We start from the raw sequence: 22,411 nt of genomic DNA, 5'->3' as shown, positions 1-22,411 counted from the left end.
CTTCAAAATTGTTACTTCAGTACTGCATCGAATGAACAAATTGACATTGGCCAACGTACCACAATTTTTATTTCGTGATTGCGCAAGAAATAGAAATTTTTATCTTGTCCTGCTTGTAAGTTGCCGCGTTGGCCTTGCTTTTAGAACCATCGCCCATTGATTATTTTAAAATAAGAATCCCTATTGATTGCGTAAGCTCAGCGTGAAAATGCGCAGAAAAACGAATGAGAACATAGCTGAAATCTCTATTAAAACTTCGCCTGCTGGGGCACGTATTTGCTCGCTGCTCTCGGACATATAATTGCAATTTTGAAATTCCGACAAAAAAAGAAGAGCTGAGGGCTCATTATCTTCCGGATTCCTCGCATGATAGCCTTCTGCAGAGCTAATTGGGTGGTCAGAAGACAAGGCCATCCAGAAAACACATGTCAAGGATTCGTGCCAACGATTGGCGAAATTCGCTTTAAAAGGGCATCTGAAATCTGTCCCTTCTATTAGCAGGTGCACCGCTGTTCAACTTGTACAACTTCCAGCCAGCGCAAAGGACGTAGGTAAGAGATCTTCATAGCCTTGAATACGATGGTGTTTTCTGAGGTAACAAAAGTCTAAAGTTTTTCTTCTCAAGTAACGAAAGCCTAGTTTTGTTCAGCCTGTCTGCCGTCCTGCCTGCTTTCTTTTCTGTCGTTCTCTTTGTCTGTGTGTCTGTCGGTGTGTCTGTCGGTGTGTCTGTCTGTGTGCCTGTCTGTCTGTCTGTGTGTCGGTCTGTCTGTGTGTGTGTCTGTCTGTGCGTCTGTCTGTCTGTGTGTCTGTCTGTTTCGACTTGCTGCCTAAAAAAAACCACTTGAAATTTTTCGAACGGAAAGGAGGTATACGCCAAACGACCACTAGCTACTGAAATTGTAGCAAGGCTAATTTACGTGCACAATACTCATCCAAAAATAAACAATCGGCATAATTGAGCTATATAGCGTCCAGGGGTAACGGTACCAGCGTTGTTATGTTTAAAAATGCATCTTTATTACTTTTACAAAACAAATAAGAACATACACAACCGGTGACCAACTGCGTCGAAGGGAAACAATATATAAGCAAATATCAAACAAAACAGCGTGAGCCCTATATGGACGGGGTTCAAGACAATTGAAACGTAACCTCCACAAAGTTTGCGTTCAACATTGGGAACGCCGGAAAACTTATTTCAATTTAAAAAACTTCCACGGTGTTCGTCATAGAACGAACGAGATTACCGAAGACGAGAAAGAGGGTTCAGACAGAAGCGTTCAAAAGGTCTTACGGGGTATGAGCGGCAACGCCTATCGCATTTCTTATACGTTTTTAGGGAAGCACGCAATTACACAGTCATACTTATTCTTCCGTTTTGCTGGCGGGTTCTTGCGGGAAAGATAACGGTATATTTAGTTCAGTTATCTGGTTACAAACACCTCGCGGTGTTTCTTTGGTGCAGCGCAAAAAAATTTGCTAAACTTTAACTGGTTCTTGTACTAACTTTCTATCCTACAACCAAAATTTTTGATTTTGAATTTACTTTTAAAGGCCCAGTGTTTTAGCGCAGACAAATCAGATTAGCATGTTTTATTAAGACGCACTAGCGAAGAGTGTATCAAAAGCAATATGTTGTAAAAATTAACCTACGGTTTTCAAAAAAGAGGAATTAGTTGGTGGCTTTTGAATCATTACACTTTCCATGTGTCCCACACAAAACCGTTTGTATTTTGACTGTTCATGTGGATTTCATTTTTCTCACAGATTCAGGTAGTGAAGATGGGGTTTTTCACTTCGGTAAGATAACGTCTGATAAGCTTGCGTTTGCATGTTTTTTAAGTGCTAACACTTATAACTTCTGGCTTGTTGTGTTATCAAAAGAATGCTTAATCCCCAGTTCTGCGTGCCAGATACTGTCAGAAGAAAATGAAAATCAATAGCTCAATGAAGTAACGGAGCAATGCGCTATGTCAAAACGTTCTTAGGTGAATCAATATGGTTAGGTTGCAATACGAGGATACAAATTTTATCTTCACTCCCACCGCTTGCGTGAGCAGAGGAACTTGAGAGATGACAGCTGCTTTAAAGGAGCTCCGCCCAACGCAAACCACTCACGGCGATTGCCAATCTTCTGATAATTTTTCTAACTGCGTCGTTTTTGAGGTAAGATCCTACCTGGCAATTCCACTTATGATTCCGGGAACCAAACAGGGAATCAAACCTGACAGGGAACCTGACAAACATGACAGGGAATCAAACCTCTATCTTTACTCTCAGTAGATTAACGCTTGAGCCACTAAGCTCGTATGTGCTTTCAGGAAAACTAATGCACCCAAAATGGCATAGTGTTTTCAGGTTTGACTAAGAAAAAAACGTTGTCAAGAATACAATACCACAAGCTTGGCATAGAAAGTTCGGAATGGTGCGGAAGTAGCACACGTTACCCTAGAAAAAATGAAGCTGCAAAATTATTCTAAAGAAATGTTTCATTGGATTTAAATGGGCACTTTAGATGGATGACAGGTGTAAGCCTTTTTCTAAGCAAGTGATTACCTATTTTTATTTATTTGTATGCTCACCAACAGCTGGTGGTGCACTGTTTAAATGAGAAAGATTAGGCACACAAACAGACAATATTTATGGAAGGATAGAAAATTTGAAATTTGAAAAAAAGTACGCCCACCTCCCCTCGCGGGAACCCTGGTGTGATGCGACGCTGAGGGGGTTCAAGCGCAAGTGGAGAGCAACCGTCGACCGAAAGGCCGCCGGAGGGCGGCACACCGGTTATATTCTAGGCACTATAAACGCGCAGCGCGCCCGAAGGAGAGGAAACCGCGGAGAGAGTACTGCACATGCGCAGCACCGCGCGCAGCGCCGCCCACCGGCGGAGTGAGAGCGGGCTGGCCCGAACACGCTCTCACCTGGGCACGCGCCGGCGCTAGTGCGTCTGCCGCGGCTATGACGCAACACAATCCAACACAATCCACTTTATTCTAATCCAATCCAATCCAAATCCAATCCAATTCAAGCCAAGCCATGCCAATCCAATCCAATCGAATCCAATCGAATCCAATCCAGTGCCCCTCGCGAGAGAGTGTTCGCTATCGGAGAGGAGAGCGGGAGAGTGGCTGCGGACAACGGACGCACGCCGCGGACAACAACGGACGCACGCAGGAAGGACAGGGCCGCCGACAAGAGATACTCTGAGCGTCGCATCTAAAAATAAACGGGAAGATCTATATGAAATGGAAGCGTTTAAATAATGCAAAAACATTATCCGAACAACTGCTCGCAGGTGGCGGGTGGAGTTTCATTCATGACCACAAAACCATGAGCAGTCTGTTGCGTTTAGCAAAGAATCACATGAATAAAGGGAAAAGTGCAGGTGCCACTTGTCCACAACATGCACGTTGAAATTATCATATTTTTAGGAAGTGTTTGTCATTGCAAAAAATGTCAGTGAAATAAAAAACAGGCCGCCTAACGCATATTTAGCCGCCCCTTTAGCCACCAGGATCGGTGCTCTGTCACCACGCAAGCAGTTATACGGGGCCAGTGGCATTCATCAGCACTCGCAGGTAACCAGATCTCAGAACAAAAAGGCAGTCATATTTGAATAAATACCGTTACTAAGAAAAAATCAACTCGTGCCTGTAGAGTGTTCTGGATTGCACATACAGATTTTTAGGCTAAAGAGTAACGGCGAAGTACTCTTCTTCTGAATCGCTTCTGAAACGAATCTATGCAAAGAGATGACGAACTGATTAACCAATTCCAAACAGCACTGGCAAAACTGAGCTTAAATAAAACGAGGGCGTGGTAGAGTGAGACGAACCGTGATGGCTCGGTGAATGCCATGGTCGCCAGGGAAATCACGCCAAGCGAACGGATGGAAGAGTTGTTAGGGTAGTTCACATGCGGTTGAAAAGCTGTTTTATCCATCCCTACCCCCAAATAATAACTTCAGTTGTGTGTTTTTTAAGGTTGAACGAGCAGATAGCACGTAAACGCTGCGATATATTACGATATTTTTTTTTGTCACCAGCCCTAGGGCGCTGCTTTGTAAGCACTGCCAAAATGTTCCCCTCGGTCCCCCACTGGCCGGGCACGTTGAAATTGCCGTGATAAGAGAATGTTGTACTTGCCAGTGTCTACAGTTTGTAACATGTACTTATAAACGAACGCGAATGCAGATGTCCAGAGTTGGACGAATATAGTACACGCCAATGGGTATATATGTTCAGCGCTTAGCCTTCACTTCGAGCAAACGCGTTCATTACGTAATTGTAGGTCAGCATGCCGAAACCCCGCCATGGACTTTTGCAGAGCGTAAAAACTCCTCCACCATACTTTGGTCGAATGGTCTTGTAATCTCTGTCTTAGTGAAAGACAGCGTACTTGTCGGGGGAGTAATCTTGAAGAAATTTGGTCCGACAGCCACGTTTCAGTAATGCAGCAAATTTCATCATCTAAAAAGGCAACATTATCAAAGAACTTTGTCATTTAGTGCATAGGCCTCGTGCGTTGTTGTAGTAAAGAGGAACAAATATGAGATATTTTTTTTCGATATTTTTTTTCGTTGGCTTCAGCACTTGGTCTCCCTCAGAATACAGTCACATTCGCGAATAAACACCCGCACAGCCATACTGACGACTTGTTACAAAGTAGACACAACCATCGGTTACACCAACGTGAAAGCAAGCCGAGCTCTGGTACTTGGCCGCAAACCACGTGCAACCAACAGGCACCTTTGCATACCATCGTGACGAGCTTCTTGGAGGTGCACACTGAGGTATCCGTGTGCAGACAAGACACGAACACTGTTTTCTTGGTGGGCTGCGGGGGAACAGTCGGTAGCTCACTTTCTTCGTTCGCACCGACGGACCCTTCGGGGTCCCGAATGCGGGGTTGCCTATTGTTCAGGCTGCTGCGGTCGGGGGTAGTCCGCGGGAAACACCCTTCCGAGCAGCTCGATGAGGAGCTCTGGTCGGGGGGCAAGGAGGCCATGACTTCACTGTGAAAGCTTTGTTTAGCAGGAGCGTCAGGCACTGCGGAAGGATTCCACAGTGTCCCGCGCAGGCGTAGCTCCTCAAAATAGGTTGCAAAGCAGGGAATTGGTACGTGTGAACGCGTACATATACTGGAGCCTAGAAAAAAAAATATTGTGTACACATTCTGTTAAGGTATTATATCGGTGACTTCATTTCTTAAGAAGATTATTCAGTAGTTAAAAAGTTCTGATGGTTTCTGCACAGACATAGCACTCACAATAATAATGTTAAGTGCTGCGTATAAACTTACTCGCGTGAAATCAGCACTACTTCACGGGCAGCTGGCATACACATCACAGATTTTCTGAAAATAGATTTTCAGATGCCACATGGTGATGGCCATTATTTTCTTGGTGCAAATGACTGGAGAGGCACTGGCTACGGAGTGTGACGGACAAGCGGTGAGATTATAAATATTGTCACCTAAGGAATCAACCTTTTGCGCGTTAAAAGACAAGTGCCCACACACGTATATATATATATCCTGTATACGTATAGCCATGGAGGTGAAAGGAAAAGAGCATACTCAAAAGATGGTTAGCAAAGAATAGAATAAACATTGAAAAAACTTAGTAGTCTTAGCCGCCGTAACCTATATATATATATATATATATATATATATATATATATATATATATATAGCGAATCCGAATAGGAAATCAGGGGCTCGTACAAAAAACACAGAAATAAGGTTCGGCAGCAAAGAAAACCTCGGAAAGCAAAGGGGAGGTTGTGGTAGGTCATTGAAACAGATAATGAATTCGGAAAGAGAGAAAGAAAACGGAGAAAAAATGCCCACCCGGAGGGCATTTTTTTCCGCTTTCTTTATTTCTTTCCAAATTCTTTATCTGTTCCAATGACCTACCACAACCTCCCCGTTGCTTTCCGAGGTTTTCTTGGCTGCCAAACCTTATTTTTTATATATATATACATATAGATATATATATATATATATATATATATATATATATATATATATATATTTATATATATATATATATATATATACACACATATATATATATATAAATATATATATATATATTTATATATATAGGGTTAGTAGAGACAGAGCCAAACGAGAAAGACGTAGAAAATTAAATAAGTTTACTGACGTTTCAGGGAGAGGACTCCCCTCCTCCGCTGAGGGAGAGGAGTCCTGTCCCTCAAACGTCAGTAAACCTATTTCTAATTTCTACGTCTTTCTCGTTTGTCTCTGTCTGTACTAACCTTATTTTTTTCCCGCTCTGTGTGAGTTTTGATCTTTTCAGACTAATATATATATATATATATATATATATATATATATATATATATATATATATATATATATATATATATATATATATATATATATATATATATGCATAAATAAAGCCAGACAGTAATAAAACCAAGTAAAGCAGAGGGAACAATGTAGTAAGTCTTTTATTATCGTTGAAACAGCTACACTTTGTTGAAAGAAAGGAATACAGAAAGAAAGTGGATGAAAAAATGCCCGGCATGTGGGATCCGAATTGATGACCCAGTCGGAGTTGCGCTGGCTACCCCCCAAGTGCAGAAAATGATTACCCGAAAAATATACCCCAAAAGTTTAAGGGAAGCACAGCCCCACCCATAGCGTAGTGATCATAGCACGAGGCACGTATGTGGGAGGCCCTGGGCCCGGATCCCACGCGGAGGTCATGTTCCTCTCCACTTACTTTCTTTCCAAAATCTGTATCTGTTTCGGCAATAAGTGACCTACCACATTCTCCCATTTCTTACCTTGACTTTCTTCCCTGCCTACCTTTATTTCTGTATCAGTTCAGCAAGCCCCTTATTTAGCTTTCTGATTCGCTACATGCATAGTGAGGGTCTTGCTTCAGGTAGTCTTGGTACCATAGTTAGCTTAAGAAGGTTCAAACCTAGTCGACCGCGCTTGACATGTGGTAGACGCTAGAATCACGGCCTGAGGTTTTAATGGAAGGTACCCCTAACACCGAGTAGTCGGAGTGGCGCGGACTACCGCCCCCAACTGCAGGAAATTATTACCCGAACAATATCCCAGAAAGTTTACAGGAGCACAGCCCCGCTGGTAGCGAACTCGCCAGACATGTATTCTGGAAGTCCTGGTTTCAAATACCACTTGGCAGGCATATTTTTCTCACCTTCGTTTCTTTCAAAAATGTGTACCAATTTCTACAAATGTAAACGTTCTACCACAACCTCTTCGCTATCCTGGGCTTTCCTGACAGCCTACACTTATTTCTGTATTCAACGCGCCTACCATTTCCCTTTCTGTTCCACTGCATTTACATATGTAAATATATATAATTATATATTATTCTCCACTTTAGATTCAGAAACATCTGAAAAACAACTTATGTTATGTTTCAACAAAAATAAATCAACTGCCATATTTTCTTCTTTGCTTTCCTTAGTGCCCTTCTATATATATATATATATATATATATATATATATATATATATATATATATATATATATATATATATATATATATATATATATATATATATATATATATATATATATATGTATATATATGTCTATATATATGTATATATATATATATATAGTGTTAGGAAATGAGGGACTAGTTGAGAAAATACAGAAAGATAGGTCGGCAGTCTACAATGCCAAAGGAGGCATAGGGGTTTTAGTTTTTTTACGGTGGTTACTACAGCTAACATTTTTGAAATATCAGTAAAAAAGACAGGAAAAAAGAAAGATAAAACGCGGCCAGAGTAGGGGCCGAACTCACGCCTTTCGATTAGATCTCGAATGCCTTACAAATTCTGCTATAGTCAGTGGATACCCACTCGCTCTCAGTCGCCCAGATAGCCCAGATAGCCCAGATATCTGGACACAGTCGCCCAGATAGCCGAATTGGTAAGGCATTTGAGATCTAATCGAAAGGCGTGGGTTCGGTCCCCACTCTGGGCACGTGTTTTTCTTTCTTTCTTTCGGTCGTTCTTACGTATATTTCATAAATGTTAACTGCACTAACCACAGTAAAAAAAATCCAAATCCCCAATGCCTCCTTTAGCGTTGAAGACTGCGACCTATATATATAATATATATATATATATATATTTATATATATATATTAAGATATACATATATATATATATATATATATATATATATATATATATATATATATATATATATATATATATATATATATTCTAACGTGGCGGCAGAGCATATGAGACCAACCATGAAGGAGGCGAAGATTCTAGTTACACTATTTAGAAGACGGCGATCAGATGGCCAGCGCAGTATTCGCTAGCCCCTTCTCCGTCGTCGTCTTCGCTGGTCCAGTCTAATGGCGCTCAATGGTACTGCCCACCATTTCGCCCCGTGACATAGCCCCCTCGTCCAGGGCGACCGTCCCGGTTGATCCTGCGGCACTGTGAGGAAGGTGATAAGGATGAGCAATGGGAGAAAATACACTAGAAAGAACTGCTTGCCGCCACAGATGATGGGGATGGGTTTGGTGAACCCCGGCCCGTAGCAACGACGTCTATAAGGCAATGACGAACCGGTGAGGGCTCGTAACCAGGTCGGACCACAAAGCTGGGGACACGTCGTCGTCGTCGTCGTCGTCTTGTCACACGTTGTCGGATTTTCACGGCTCTGGATGGGATCATCACGGGGTATTGACACGGGGTGGGGGGACGTCGTCGAGTGCTGGTAGCGGCGGGGATGGGGCTGGCCGACGCGGCTTACGCACCCTCGATGATTGTGCCAACGCCGATGAGAAGCGAATCTCGTGCCAGCAGGCTCCACCGAATGTAACGTGGCGGAAGAGCATACTACACCAACCATGAAGAAGGCGAAGAATCTATTTACACTATTTACAAGATGGCGATCAGATGGCCAGCGCAGGATACGCCAGGCCCTTCTTCGTCGTCGTCTTCGCTGGTTCAGTCTAATGGCGCAGAGTGGTATTGCCCGCCACTATGCCAAGGAACAACTTACAAACTTACAAATATATATATATCTATATATATATATATATATATATATATATATATATATATATATATATATATATATATATATATATATATATATATATATACACACACAGGGTGTCCCAGCTATCATGCGCCAAGATTTAAAAAAAGAGTAGCGGCGTAACTCGAAAGAAACCAGGTGCATAATGTTTGCAGTACTGTGAAGAAGCGGGCACTATTTTGTTCCTTAATGAGACCTAATTAATTGATTGTAATTAATTATCTAACTCGAGAAATACTGTCCTAATCACTAAAGTGTCAACGAGGCACTTGTAGGTAACCACGAGGGGCATCTAACTGCGGTATTTTCAGCAATGAACTAAATGCGTACACATTTATTCTGACTGATAAAGGAAACCCGCGAAATATGAAAAATACCACGTGACGGCGCCTCCGCGCGCACCGTAAAGCAACGCCCTCAAACCGGCTGCCTCTGAGTTAGCCAGAATGAAATAGACAAAAGAAAGAAAGAAGAAATCGTGACCGAGTTTGTTCCTTATCTGCACACGCGTCCCGCGAATCTTGCTGCTGCTGCTCCTTCCATGCATGCAACTATCAAGGTGATGCGCTGTCTCTTGGGGCGGGTAACACGCGAAGCAGTTGCTTTCAATCAGCTTTGTTTGGGGACGCTGCTTTACAATGCGCGCGTAAGCGTCGTCACGTGGTATTTTTCATATTTCGCGGGTTTCTTTTATCAGTCAGAATAAATGAGTACGCAATTAGTTCGTCGCTGAAAAGAGCGCAGTTAGATGCCCCTCGTGGTTACCTACAAGTGCCTCATTGACACTTTAGTGATTAGGACAGTATTTCTCGAGTTAGATAATTAATTCCAAGCAATTAATGAAGTCTCATTAACAAAAAAATTACTCTCCGCTTCTTCACAGTACTGCAAACATTATGCACTAGGTGTTCTTCGAGTTACGCAATTTATCTTTTTTTAAATCTTGGTGCATGATAGCTGGGACACCCTGTATATATATATATATATATATATAGTCGTGAAGTGGAGTCCTTAGTTGCTGCAGGAATACGCACAAAGTAGAAGTACGCTCTTGGGAGACTTTATTTCCAACGTTTCGACCTGAGACAGGTCTTCCTCGAATCACGTATATATATATATATATATATATATATATATATATGCCAGCATACCAGACAACATGGGTGCCCTCATATATTAACATCTTGGAAGAAGAACGAAAGACACAGCCAATGCAGTTCAGCTTCCTGATACATTTAGACTTGAGAGGAAGCATTCGTAATATACCAATGAAAAGTAACCATGCGTAAACTAATAAAGAGCAAAGGGAGAGCCACATGCATTCCTCATAAAGAGGTAATTTGTAATCTGCGTAAATTTCATCAGTATCAATGTCTGAGAACATTTACCAAAGGATTTGGTTTTGGGGCAGCCATACGTTATTTTGGTTTCCAAACGGTGTTTCTTTGTGTGAATTTGGGATCGCGGCGATGTTACACTGAAAGCCTACGGTGAGTGTGTGCAAAATGCTTTCAAGGCTAATGCACTTTTCAAGAACAAAACTTTCAGGTGTTGCACCATGATGCAGTGTTTCATTCGTTTTGTCTGCCATATTGGAAATGTACAAAATATTGGGCCTACCAAGAGTATTCCACCACACGCAAACTATTTTAAACGACCACATTTAGTTCCAAAGATAATGAAAATTCTGCCACGACAGCGAATAAATTAGGACCTCACTACAGTGTGCCCGGCGAGCTGCGAACAGCTGCGAGCAGGCTTAATAAATTTGACGAACAGAGGTTAAGACAATGCTAAGGTAAAGAAGAATAAATTATACTGGAAACAGTGGGTGAAATTTCGAAGCAACTTTAAAATCCTGAAAAAATGGTATAACAAACAACAAAAATGAATTCCGAAACATTGAGATTTTAGGAATGCGGTATTACGGGTTCGAGAACACATGAATTAGATTTGGTTCGGGAGGCATAGATTGGGAGATAACTCACCCTCAATGACTGTTTTGTTAATATTCCCTCATCTCTGTTTTCTCTGACAGTATACAATTCTCCTTTTTACATTTGTTTCAGTGCTTTGTTTTCAAGTCAACCTGCTGCAAGGACAGTTTCTGCTTCCCAATCTTTCTCGGAGGAGGAGTCTGCACTCCATCGCCCTTCAAGTGATCATGGTTACAGCCGAATATCCCCGATCATGCGGAGGCTGCTTTACGGCGTTGCCTAGAAACGCTGCACCCGAAGTGAACTGAAGCAAATAAAAAGTTTGCTTGACAAAGCTTACTGGCCTTTACAGTTTTTTTTGCGGACATCGAATACATGGCCTTCACGTGTGAGTTTATTATTACAAATTCCACTAACAAAATAATTTGGTTTCGGGGATTTTGAAACTTCAAGGTTGACCTATGGACCATGACTCGACACGTCATAGACTCTTGGTTCACGGCCCATCGGTCAAATAGAAGGTCTCCTTCCCCCCGAGCTTTCCAGAGCGCGGGATACCATTTCCAACGCCGGAATTACCATATTTAGCCAAAAAATTGGAGGGGAGCACCGCCAGATTGTAGCGTAGTTGAAATGAAGGGAAACTTATATACAGAAGGTCGTGGGTTCGGGCGCCACCAGGCGAACTTGTTTTTCTGCACTATCTATCTCTCAAGTATTTCCAAAACTATTTTGGTTTCAGGAAGAGTAAATGACCGACCACACTTCCCACATAGCCTACCTGGCCAGGTTTCCTGCCTACCCTTGTTTTTGTCTTCATTTCCCATTTTAATCCGCTATACACCAACCCAACAATTTTTGTGACCTGCATGGGAGTTTAAAATAGTGCGAATAAAACAGCAGTTCGAAAAATCCGCGTGGTATTACTTATAGCGGACTGGTGGTTAGTCGGGAAAATCCGGAATATCTATCAAGTTCGAATTTTTGGAGTTCAATAAAAATTTATGTTTACATGTATACACATGTATGCATGTCTAGTACAGACATCCATAAATATATAAATGTATACATTTATACAGTACAGAAGTCGCAGTGCTTGAGGTCTCTAACGGTGCCAAAGGCATAATAAAGCGGATTTTGTTGTCTTCCACAAGAAAGTTGATGCGAAATACCTTAAAAATTACAGGTCCTTCAGATTTTTCTCCGTTACCCACATATTATTTATCAAGGTAATCCTCAATCGCATAAGTGGCACTTGGTACTTTAAAAAGCTGGTGTCAGGAAGGGTTTTTTAACATTAGACCATATTCGCGCTATCAACCAGCTAATCGAAAACTGTTCAGTATATACAGCTCCGCTGTATATAGAATTCCTAGATTATGACAAAACATTTGACCAGGTATCCACAAGAAGAGTAATAACGGTGTTACGCGAGCAAACAGTACACGATGAATTCATTGCGCTTCTCCAAGATATATATGACACATGCACGGGAACTCTCCAGCTCCATCACAGAACTTGGAAGTTTCCAATTCAAAATGGTGTAAGGCAAGGAGACACAATACCCCGCAATTATTAACAGCCTGCCTGGAGGATGTGTTCAAAAACATTAGGTGGAAAAGAACATGGGTCACAATTAGGAGTGAATATCTTAGCCACCTAAGCTTCGCAGACAACATTGCCCTGTTCAGTCAAAGCAGCATGGATTTCCTGAGTATGCTTTGCCAATTCAAATCACAAAGTAATCAGCAGGCTTGAAAATCAGCAGAAACAAGTCGACCGTAATGTTCAATCACCATTAGAAAACACAAGACCTAAAGATAGGCAATGACGTGTTGGAATCAGTAGGCGGGTACGTGTACCTCGGGTCAATTATATCTGGTGATGCAAACCTTCACTACAAAATTACCTGCAGATATATTACGGAGTGGGCTGCTTCCAGTACGAATTCAGATAGCCCAACTAGTAAGATTCCTCTGTTTCTCAAAAAGATGGTACTGAACCAGTGCGTTCTTAGAGTAATATGATGATATTTAAATGTTTATGGCGCAATGCCGACTGAGGGCAACGAGCGCCAATGAATGGTTAGTTCATTTGAGTGAGATGAATGTAAGAGTCAATTATGTCAGTAAAAATACACGAAGTAAAACACAAAGTAATTAGGATGACTGGTGTAAAGGGCCAGGTTCTCATTTTGCATGGTAAAAGACCAGGTGTAAAAACTTGACGTTGGTAAGAAACTTAAAAACACGCTTCATGAAAAACATGGGCTCGACTCCTGAAAAACAGATTTGGTGAAGCGGGATGTGTTGTCTGTATAGTTGTGCAAAGTGCGTCGTATTGTGCCAAGTGACTTGAATTGGATGAGCAGGTGGGTTACGGATAGGGTCTCTCCACACCCGCTGCACATAGGTCTTGGCAATCCCGTGAGCGGGTGGGAGGATGTTACGTGTATGTGGCCAATCTATGACCTTGTGAAGGTCACTTCGGTCTGTTTGTTGTGTGAGTCGGTTGCGTGGCTTTATTACATGTATATTGTTGTCCGTCCGTTCACTTCAGTGTGTTTGCTATGTTTAACGTAGGCGTTGTCTATTGAGTGGCTTGAAGTCAGTGTAGGGTACAGTTGCTATGTCTAGAGTGTTTCGGAGTGCAGCAGCAGCGGTCATTTTATCAGCCAACTCATTGCCAGTGATCCCACAGTGACTTGGAACCCAGCAGATGATCACATTCAGATCTGACCCATAAGCTGACATCAAAAATTGAAAAACAATATTGACAACATAATTTTTGCAAGACCTTTCGGATGATATTATACACACTTCGCTAAGTGAATCTATGAAAATGATGGTCTTAGCAATAATATGTTCCAAATTGTGATTTAAAACAAGAATTATACCTTATGCTTCCGCCGTAAAAATCCTGGAATTCCCATTCATGGTTTTCGAAGCACTGAAGTTGGGTCTGTTGTCAGCACAACACACGGGAATGAACGTTTTCGAATCATCACTAAAACATTTTGCCGCACATATTTCGTGTAGAGGTAGATGAAATGCTGAAAAATGGCAGTTGTGGGTACTGTTTTAGGAAGGCCGTTTAGTATACATGGTCAAGGCCGAATAGGCATATGCTGTGAATGTGTGCTCCCTCAAACTCGTTTGCACGGTTTGCGGTAATCCGCGTCGTGACACCACACTTCGTTATTAAGCAGATGTAAATGCAACCGAACCACTCACATCAATTGTTTACAACTCTAAAATGGTTTTAAAATCTGACTCATTTTTTCGTATAATTTTTATTTAGTGGGTATTTTATAACGTGCATTTCGCGGGAAAATATTTGAGTGGTACACGGCTCTTAATGGCGGCGTAGGCGTCAGACAACAGCCATGGTTCAACACCAGTTAAGGTTGCGTTTGCGAATCCCACGGTTAGTGTGCGTTGAATCAGCGTCGGTAGGCACTGCTTACGTGAGAAACTGTTCGGCAAAAACGGTGGCCGTATTGCTATGCCAAACATAAAAAGTTAGGGTAATTACGTGGGAGCCCGGCCTATTACGAGCGGCTGTTGTCGAAACAACAGTCCAGTTGTTCATGACTGTGATCTAAAACCGTTCCTCCACCGTGGAATAAACTGCCTCTCCGAACGCACTTTTTCTACAGCGAGACAAATGCTAAACCCCTCATTTCTCAAGACTTCCTACAACTATTATCCTTCAAGAGTAGATTGGCAATGATGGTTGTTATACTCAGCAAGATAACGATCGTATTTACGTGCAGAAGCTTGATGGAAGAACGCTGAGGGGGCGTTGCTGGCACAGGCGTACCCCGTTGGCACCGTCAATGTTCCTTACTGCTTCAATATCTCCTTCTTTACAACTAATGCACGGTGGTAGCCGGACAGATTTCTTAACAGTTTGTGGAGGATCGCTTGATTGCTCTTCATACTGGTGTCATTACTGCACCCGACGCTTGACCGGGCTGGTTTTTACATCTCACCGTCCCTCAAATGGATCTTCGAATACTCAAGATGTTATTTCCAGATCTACTAATTCCTTCAAACTTCCGGCATCTATGTAACGTCTAGAAAAACGAGAGTGAATCTCCGGTTTTGCGCCCGTTTTCTTCAACGGTTATCATCAAGTGGGTGAAGGTAGGATTGTTTGAGTTCCAGGTAATTCAGGAATTTTCAAAAATAAGAAACAGATCATTGGCAGGTCTTCCTGCTAATTCTTTTTTGGTTGTGTGAAGTTCAGAGTACAGTGTTTTGTTTGTGGCAAGGTTCAGGCATATAAATCAATAAAAAGCCATTACGAATGCGCACTTCTTTTCTTCCCGATTTTGACGACCTCGTTTGTTCAAAAAAGGCAATATCTTTGGAACTTGTGTATGGGATGTAGCAATAGCTAACTTTAAAAACAATGTTTTATTGGTTCTGTGTAACTACTAGTTTATACTTTAAAATCTGTGGTGTGAATGTTCATTTTATGTTTCCGCATATAAGGTGACCCAGGGCCAGCATTTTGTCTGGTATTCACCGATTTTCCCAAACTCCCAGAGCGGGTACATGCTATAATCTAAGCAAACCAAATACCTACACAACGAACAAGCAAGATCGCAGTTTGCCCAGCTCGCCCAGACCGAAGCGAATTCCGGCAAAGTTGTCGCGTTGCATGGGCGTACGGCACTATTGGGAAAGAGGCAAAGCTTCCTCCGACATTCTTGAAACAAGTGTTTTGGTAACCAAGATGTTAATTTTTTTAATTCAAACTGCAGCTGTTCATCTGTTCGTCATTGTAGCTGATATGGCTTTGGGCTGTTCATGACGGTGAATATTTTGAACACACGTTACAGCTGGGAGTTCATGTTGGAACGGCCAGCGGTAATGGGCAGGTTATTGCGGCGACGACATGAGCGCGAAGAGCTGGCACATGTAGAAGAAATACATACTTGGGGTTTATGTTCAACGAAACAACAACTGAGACGGGGAATAATGCACCCACGTTGTCTTGAGGGGCTGAACGTTGCAAATATACGTTTTGTGGGTATTTCTTTGTGGTCACACATGATGGTGAGGAGCCTACGTGTAGACATGGGCTGATATCTCCGCAACCTGTCTTGGCTTCTTCCTTGTTAAGCCGACCGGCTTCCGTCTTGCTCACTATAACTGGCTTTAAAATCACACCATGAGAGCTGCTGAGATTGGGGTGGCTTGTCAAGTTAATGTGTAGTGTTACCATGCGGGATAGTGAGTTTTGCTAAAAACTTCAGGTTGTCAACAAACCCGGCAGGTTGTTGCGAGTGAGGGCTGATTTTCTTCCTGCAGTGCCGCCGCTACAATGATTTCTCTCAAGGGAGAAAGAAACTGTCCATAAAGAAATTGTCCAAGGTTAGACAAGTTAGCCTGCACGAATAAACTTGCGTAACAAAAACTAATCTTAGCGTCGCATACTGTGCATTAGATCCATTTTGCATTCAGACATGAAATATACAGTTTAGTTTCAAGTCGCTCAAAGTCCCTAAACGATCAAAGGGTTAACTAATAACGTCTAATTGCAATAAAAAAAGAAATTCCCCTGTATCTTGGCTCTTTATCTCCAGATAGAGAGCAGGCTTTAAGGTATAAAAAAAAAGCAATGCCCCGATCTTGTTGCTCATGCGGGCAAAGAAGGACGATCATGAACAGCTTTTCACGGACACCACTCTATGTAACTTTTGAATCCCGTAATCGCGTTTTGTGTAGAGGTAATGCAGACAGTTTACAAAGAGCATAACAAGGAATAATTTCGTACTGTCTTGCGAGACAATCGCACCCCACTTCAAAAGTTTTCGGGAAATATTGTTTGTTCAGTAAAGACGATTAGGCCCTAAATAATCGTCTGTGGCCGGGAAGTCTTTGTTGTCCAAACAACTGAACATGATATCCATTTGACTATTACGTACCCCTGCAAGAGCAAGCATTAAAAACTTAGAATTAACAAAAAAGCTCCATAAAACAAGTCTTAGAAGTAATCACCATACTAAACCCGCGCATTTACAAATATTTATTTCAATGTGCCGTTGTTTAGACAATATGCAGAAAACTAGAGTCTGTGATACCTAGAAATGGTGGTAACACAAAAGTCGTTTTTTGACGTATATAAGGCATATGGGTTTTTAAATGTATAGATGAATTACTCCCGTTATATGTTTTTATTACGTCGCCAAAATGAATAAAGCAAAATTAGATGACCTTGCCACCTATGCCCAACAAACGAAATTAACACAAAAGATTCTCCTGCGACAAGCCGAAAAATTATCGGTAGGTCCCGGCATTGTTGGTCCTTGATTTCTGCGTCATCTTCTTTATTGTATGTGCTGTGGACCCAGAGATTGTAACGTCACATTTTTCAACTACGTCAAATGGAAGTATTGCGTTTCTGAGTAGTGCCTTATAATCGCAATACCAGAAACTAAGAACAAAACTAATTTTCAGTGTCCTTGAGGCGGCATATATTGAGCGAAATCTCTTAGCAATGGCCTAGATAGCATGTTTTTTTCAGTTATTGTGTAGCATTACACGGGTTTTCCGGACTTCGCCCGTTTACTGTGTTAAGTTTGTAATAATCAAGCTCTGAGTGGTTTCATTCCCCAGCTGCGACGCATGTAGACTGAAGCGATGTAATCATCTTTCTGTTTTTTTCTATGGAGCCATGCCAGGCATGTTTCAAAATAGGATATTAAGTTGCACCTTGAAGTTAATACGGCAAATGTTTTGACAGACGTCCTAGATAACTACGCCGGCATCGCGTAGCAGCGCTGTCAGCTAAAGCTCAATGTCGTTACAGCAGAAAACAACTTTATATGCCATTTTTGGTAGGAAAGAAAAGTAATGAAAGTATGCCGCCTATGGAATGTTTGCCCTTTTTAGTGCGGTGGCGGCCTTTTGAAATTCTGAAACGTATTTTTGTTCTTTGAAACGTCATCAGCTCAAATATGGCTAAGTTTAAAAGTTCCAGTAGCAATTATGGTTGCAGAATCGGGGGAGGAAGGTGTTTTAAGAAATTATGCAACTGGCTACGCTTACGCCACACCACACACGCTTCTAAGCATTTTTAATTTGCAGGCTGAACCACGTTGCTAAACAAGTTGGTGGTACTGCACTGCTGCTAACTTGTAGGCGGATTAGTAAGCTTGTGCTGTTGTCATTGTGTTCGAAATGACTTTAGGGAAGTACACTTAGAACTGCCGCTATGAATAAATAAAAAACCAGCTGTGTTCAAACGTATCCTAGACTGTGAAACGTGCACTACCATCGAGAGATAAAATCTGAAAACTGACGTGACCTACAAAAGAAACTGATTATTACATTTTCACTAGAAATAAAAGATATTCCACTGGAAAAAAAGGTGAGAATGTGATCTGCGCACGTAAAAACTCGTTATCCTTGTTTGGAAAAATTTTGCACACTTAGCAGGGATTAACCTCCCCTTCACGAATTGTTCATGAAAAGTGGTTCGCGAAAATGATTGAAACTACAAGGATCCCAAAGGGAGTTTTACAAAGACTTGTGTGGAACTCTCTGCACTTACAAATGTGTTGAAGGTTTAGGAAGTGTTGGTACACTAGGGCCACCTATGCACTTTACTACCAATGTCCAGGAGGAATGTTACGCTCAATGCAGACACAAAGTGAGAAAAAAAGTTTGTGAGTTCAGTTCCTTGTTCGAAACGTTACAAATGATATATCTATTTTATATGTATGAAAATAACGTATACAAAGTATCCATGCTAATGTGAGGGTGTAACGAAAAGAGACTACGTATTAACATGTTCTTTATTGTTGTCGTTATCAATGTTGTGAATGTGCGACTTTACAGCATATAACAAGTCGGTGTAAGAAGCTGGTTTTTAGGAGCCCCAGATTGTACTATGGAAAAAAACTACGTATATGACACGTAGGAAATGCTCCAGGTCGCTAATCGTAGAACGCGTGACCCAGGGTCTGTATCAATAAAGACGTGATATTCGTGCCGATTAAGGGAGATGCTTTCAGAGTCCCGTATCGTATTGGGGCTGCTACTCCAATGCCATATCATCAGTTCTCACGTACCGTCACAGATAGTCAAATGTGTCTTACGTGGAACGAGTTGGCGCCACGATCGACGAAGAATGTTCTTCTCTCTCAGCCAGAATTAATTGTGGGCCGATGTGCAACCAACGTAGGGTATAGGCGGGGGCTATGCGATAGTGCCTTGAACCGAGGCATTTCAGGATATTCCTTTACCGCGTTACGGGAACATCAGATTTACTCTGTGCAGGCGATTGTGGTAGAAAGGGGACAGCGTCATAACGGGAGCAACGGGACACTGTCTTGTCCCTCCCTTGTGTGTTGGGAATTTTTTTGGTATTTATGTAATTCACTTTATTGAGACCTCCGTAGTAGTAAAGCACTACCGTGAAATGTCATTCAAATGATATTTACAATAAAACCCCTGTGCATGCAATTCACAATTCTAAAAAGTAATGACGTTTTGAAATAGTTTGCTCTTACCTAGAGGAGAATGGCTATATTATGATAACAGGAGCGCACCGAGAGACAACAAATATCAAATGCCGTAATATTTTCCACCGTAATTCAATAAGCGTGCACACAGAAAAGAAATATGGAAAACGTGGTAAAACATCTAAAACATCTAAATATTCGCTCGCACTACATTCCAAGTAATGTAAGTTAAGTGGGGAGAACAATGACATTGTACTCGAAGCAAACTCATTTGTGGGAAGCCGTTCCAGCACACAATGGAATAAGTGCTTAGGAAGGGCAAAATTCACTCTAAAAAAGAAGGGATATAAGTTCTTGCCCTCGCCTATCAATCTGAAAAACCACTTAGGTGCATAATGTCTCTTATCACGTGATGTAAAGAAAGTTGTTGGAAAACTGTGATTGCTCGGTTTTATGGAATGGGATTATGAACTATCACTGGAATAGCCAGTAGCCACTAGCCTCGGGAGAGCATTCAGGTTGAAGACGTTTAATGTGAACGCCTTCCTTAAAAACCTTCAAAGTGTTTACAAGCACTGTACGTTTTTTCTGAGGGCATCGACAACTGCTACGAGAGTGGATTCACTGCGGTGCACAATGCCCCAAAAGTTATCGGAGCACGGGGTAAAAAGCGAGTCCGCCAATTCATATCGGCGGACGGAGGTAAATGGTCCACAGTTGTCTGCATGGCGAAAGCCATCGGAAATGCTACTCTTCAAAGATTTATCTTTGCTGGTGTGCAATACAAGGTTTTTATTAAATGGTTAGCTGGGGGAAATTTTATGCTTGGCCAACCGATAAGGATGTAACACTTCAGACCTTTTCGGGTGCTTGCGATCGAGAGCACATTGCTAAAAACACAAAGTGCATGCCGACTTCCGAATTGTGTTGATGTTAGACAAGCAGAAAAGGTGCGTAAGCATCGAAGTTATCAACAGAGCAAGGGAATGGAGAATCTGATTTCTGACATTCCCCCTGCATTGCAGCCACCGGTTGCAGCCACTGAACGTGTCAGTTTTTGCCCCTCTGAAGGAAGGGCTACAATGCAGTAAACCATAACTAGCTCTGCAGCAACCCCAGAAGGACTATCACAATTGCGAGGCAGTAAACCATAACTGGATGTGCAACAACGCAAGAATGACTATCATAATTTAAAATGTAGCCGTAATCTTTGGACAGGCAGGCATATCAGCATTTAGGCCACAAAATATAGCTTACTACTCAGAAAATACGGGCATCTACCCTTTCAACCGTGAACCATTTGCTGAAGACGAGTCCCTGATGTCGTCTCTCTCTAAAAGAGCACAAGTGATTCTATCTAGCCAATGACCCCAAGCACGGAAAACCTGAGGAATGACGCAAGCAGCTGATGGGCTATACTTGAAAACAGTTGGTTTGCTGGAACGAATGTAACGAAATGGAACGAATGGAACGAAACAGCGATGCAGCCAACGACATCATGTGCAGAAGTGAAGAATCAACTTCTGTCACATTTACGGCAAAAGTTACCGGTATCCCTGGATGTAGTCGTGACTTTCCATAAACCCGCTGTCCACAAAAGTTGACCCAAAAATAAGCAAGAAATGAATGTCTAAGGTCCTCAATAAAACAGCGGATATAAAGAAAATTGTATGTGAGGCCACTGAGAAAACAAACCATCGTCAACATGTAAAAAAATCAGGTATTCCTAGATTGAAACCCAAGGTGCGCAATGGGAACACACACAAAACTAAAGAGAAGGTTCTTCTGATAAGCGATGAAACTAATTATACGGCAGTCTTAGAAACACAAATGTAGGGAAGGGTGACGTTGAAACAACAAGCCGGCCTGATTCCGAAGATTTCACTCGCATTTGGACCTACCAAACGTTGAAAATATTCACATTGTCCCTGTAATATTATGCACGAATATATCAGCGGTATTTGTTTAACGATTGCGAAAAATTGACGGAACTGTGGCCGCTGTTATGTTCATCAACAGAAATCGTAAAACTGCCATTTCTGCTTTCCCATTGAACCGGTTGGAAGTCAGGTACAAAACACGGACACCGTATCGAAGCTCCCAGAGCAGAATATGGCAGGACGAAGCAAACGATTGCCATCGATTGTCACGTTTGACCTAGACCGGTGTGCCTATGGCATACAGTAGAACAACTTTCGGACATGCGCAATGCGTCGCATTCTTCTCAAATGACGCCTCACTCCTTTAGCGTGGAAGGGGGAGTGGGAAAGGTTGAAGTGTTTAAAAATGTTTTTAAAAGCTTTCTAAAGTAGGCCAAGACCGTGATTTTGAGAGTTTGTGAAAGACATTGCGATTTACTTTAAAATAATTCGAGCACTGTTCTATGTTACAAATAACAGAAAAATGATTCAAATGTAAAATGTGTCTCAATTCACTCGCCTCTCTCCTAGTCATGTGTAGGCTGTGGAGTCCAACACTTGATAAAGAAATACGTTCTCTGGGAAACTAGCTTTGCCTACAGCACTAACCTGTCACGTTTGAAAAACTACGACGTCCAATGTCTCCTTTCAGCATTGTTGGTTGGGGAGAGCATGACTTTTCGTGTAAACCTGCGTTTTTCAATATTTTATCGCACGGTCTTAAGCAGGGAACCATGCCGGATTTTTACGTATCTGGCATTTTCCCGATCACTAACAGCAGATTTTTTTAACTGGATTAACAATTTTATATGCAAGACCAAGAACGCACGTGCAAGGCAAGGCAACCACGTCACTCCGCAGCGGAGTGTTTTCGTAGGTTGGTGGGTCTCCAACTGTCGGACAGTTTCACATCAAGTTTGCTTTCTTTAAAAAAATGTGGTGATTGCCGCTTGGTGATTACAACGCTCAGACCTGCGTTATCCATCGGCTTCGCT

The 22,411-nt window shown here is 41.9% G+C and overlaps 1 long non-coding RNA gene across 2 annotated transcripts in view; it reads left to right on the top strand.

The window, feature by feature from the left end:
* Nucleotides 1–405: 405 nt before the first annotated feature.
* The window catches only part of LOC144158515 (uncharacterized), a 39,732-nt gene continuing 17,726 nt past the window's right edge, over nt 406–22,411 (top strand). The window contains exons 1-4 of one of the 2 annotated variants that reach the window (XR_013320107.1): nt 407–551; nt 1,768–1,800; nt 5,369–5,455; nt 11,151–11,357. This is a non-coding gene — a long non-coding RNA (uncharacterized LOC144158515). Of the gene's footprint in view, nt 552–1,767; nt 1,801–5,368; nt 5,456–11,150; nt 11,358–22,411 lie in introns of those variants that run through there. The other variant, XR_013320109.1, reaches the window with a different exon arrangement.

This window comes from Haemaphysalis longicornis, unplaced genomic scaffold, assembly GCF_048455015.1.
Source record: "Haemaphysalis longicornis isolate Haplotype H1 unplaced genomic scaffold, Haemaphysalis longicornis Haplotype H1 scaffold_10, whole genome shotgun sequence".
In the NCBI taxonomy this organism is placed as follows: domain Eukaryota; kingdom Metazoa; phylum Arthropoda; class Arachnida; order Ixodida; family Ixodidae; genus Haemaphysalis; species Haemaphysalis longicornis.
The sequence above is the reverse complement of the archived record's forward strand: the minus strand, read 5'-3'. Positions and strand labels throughout refer to the sequence as shown.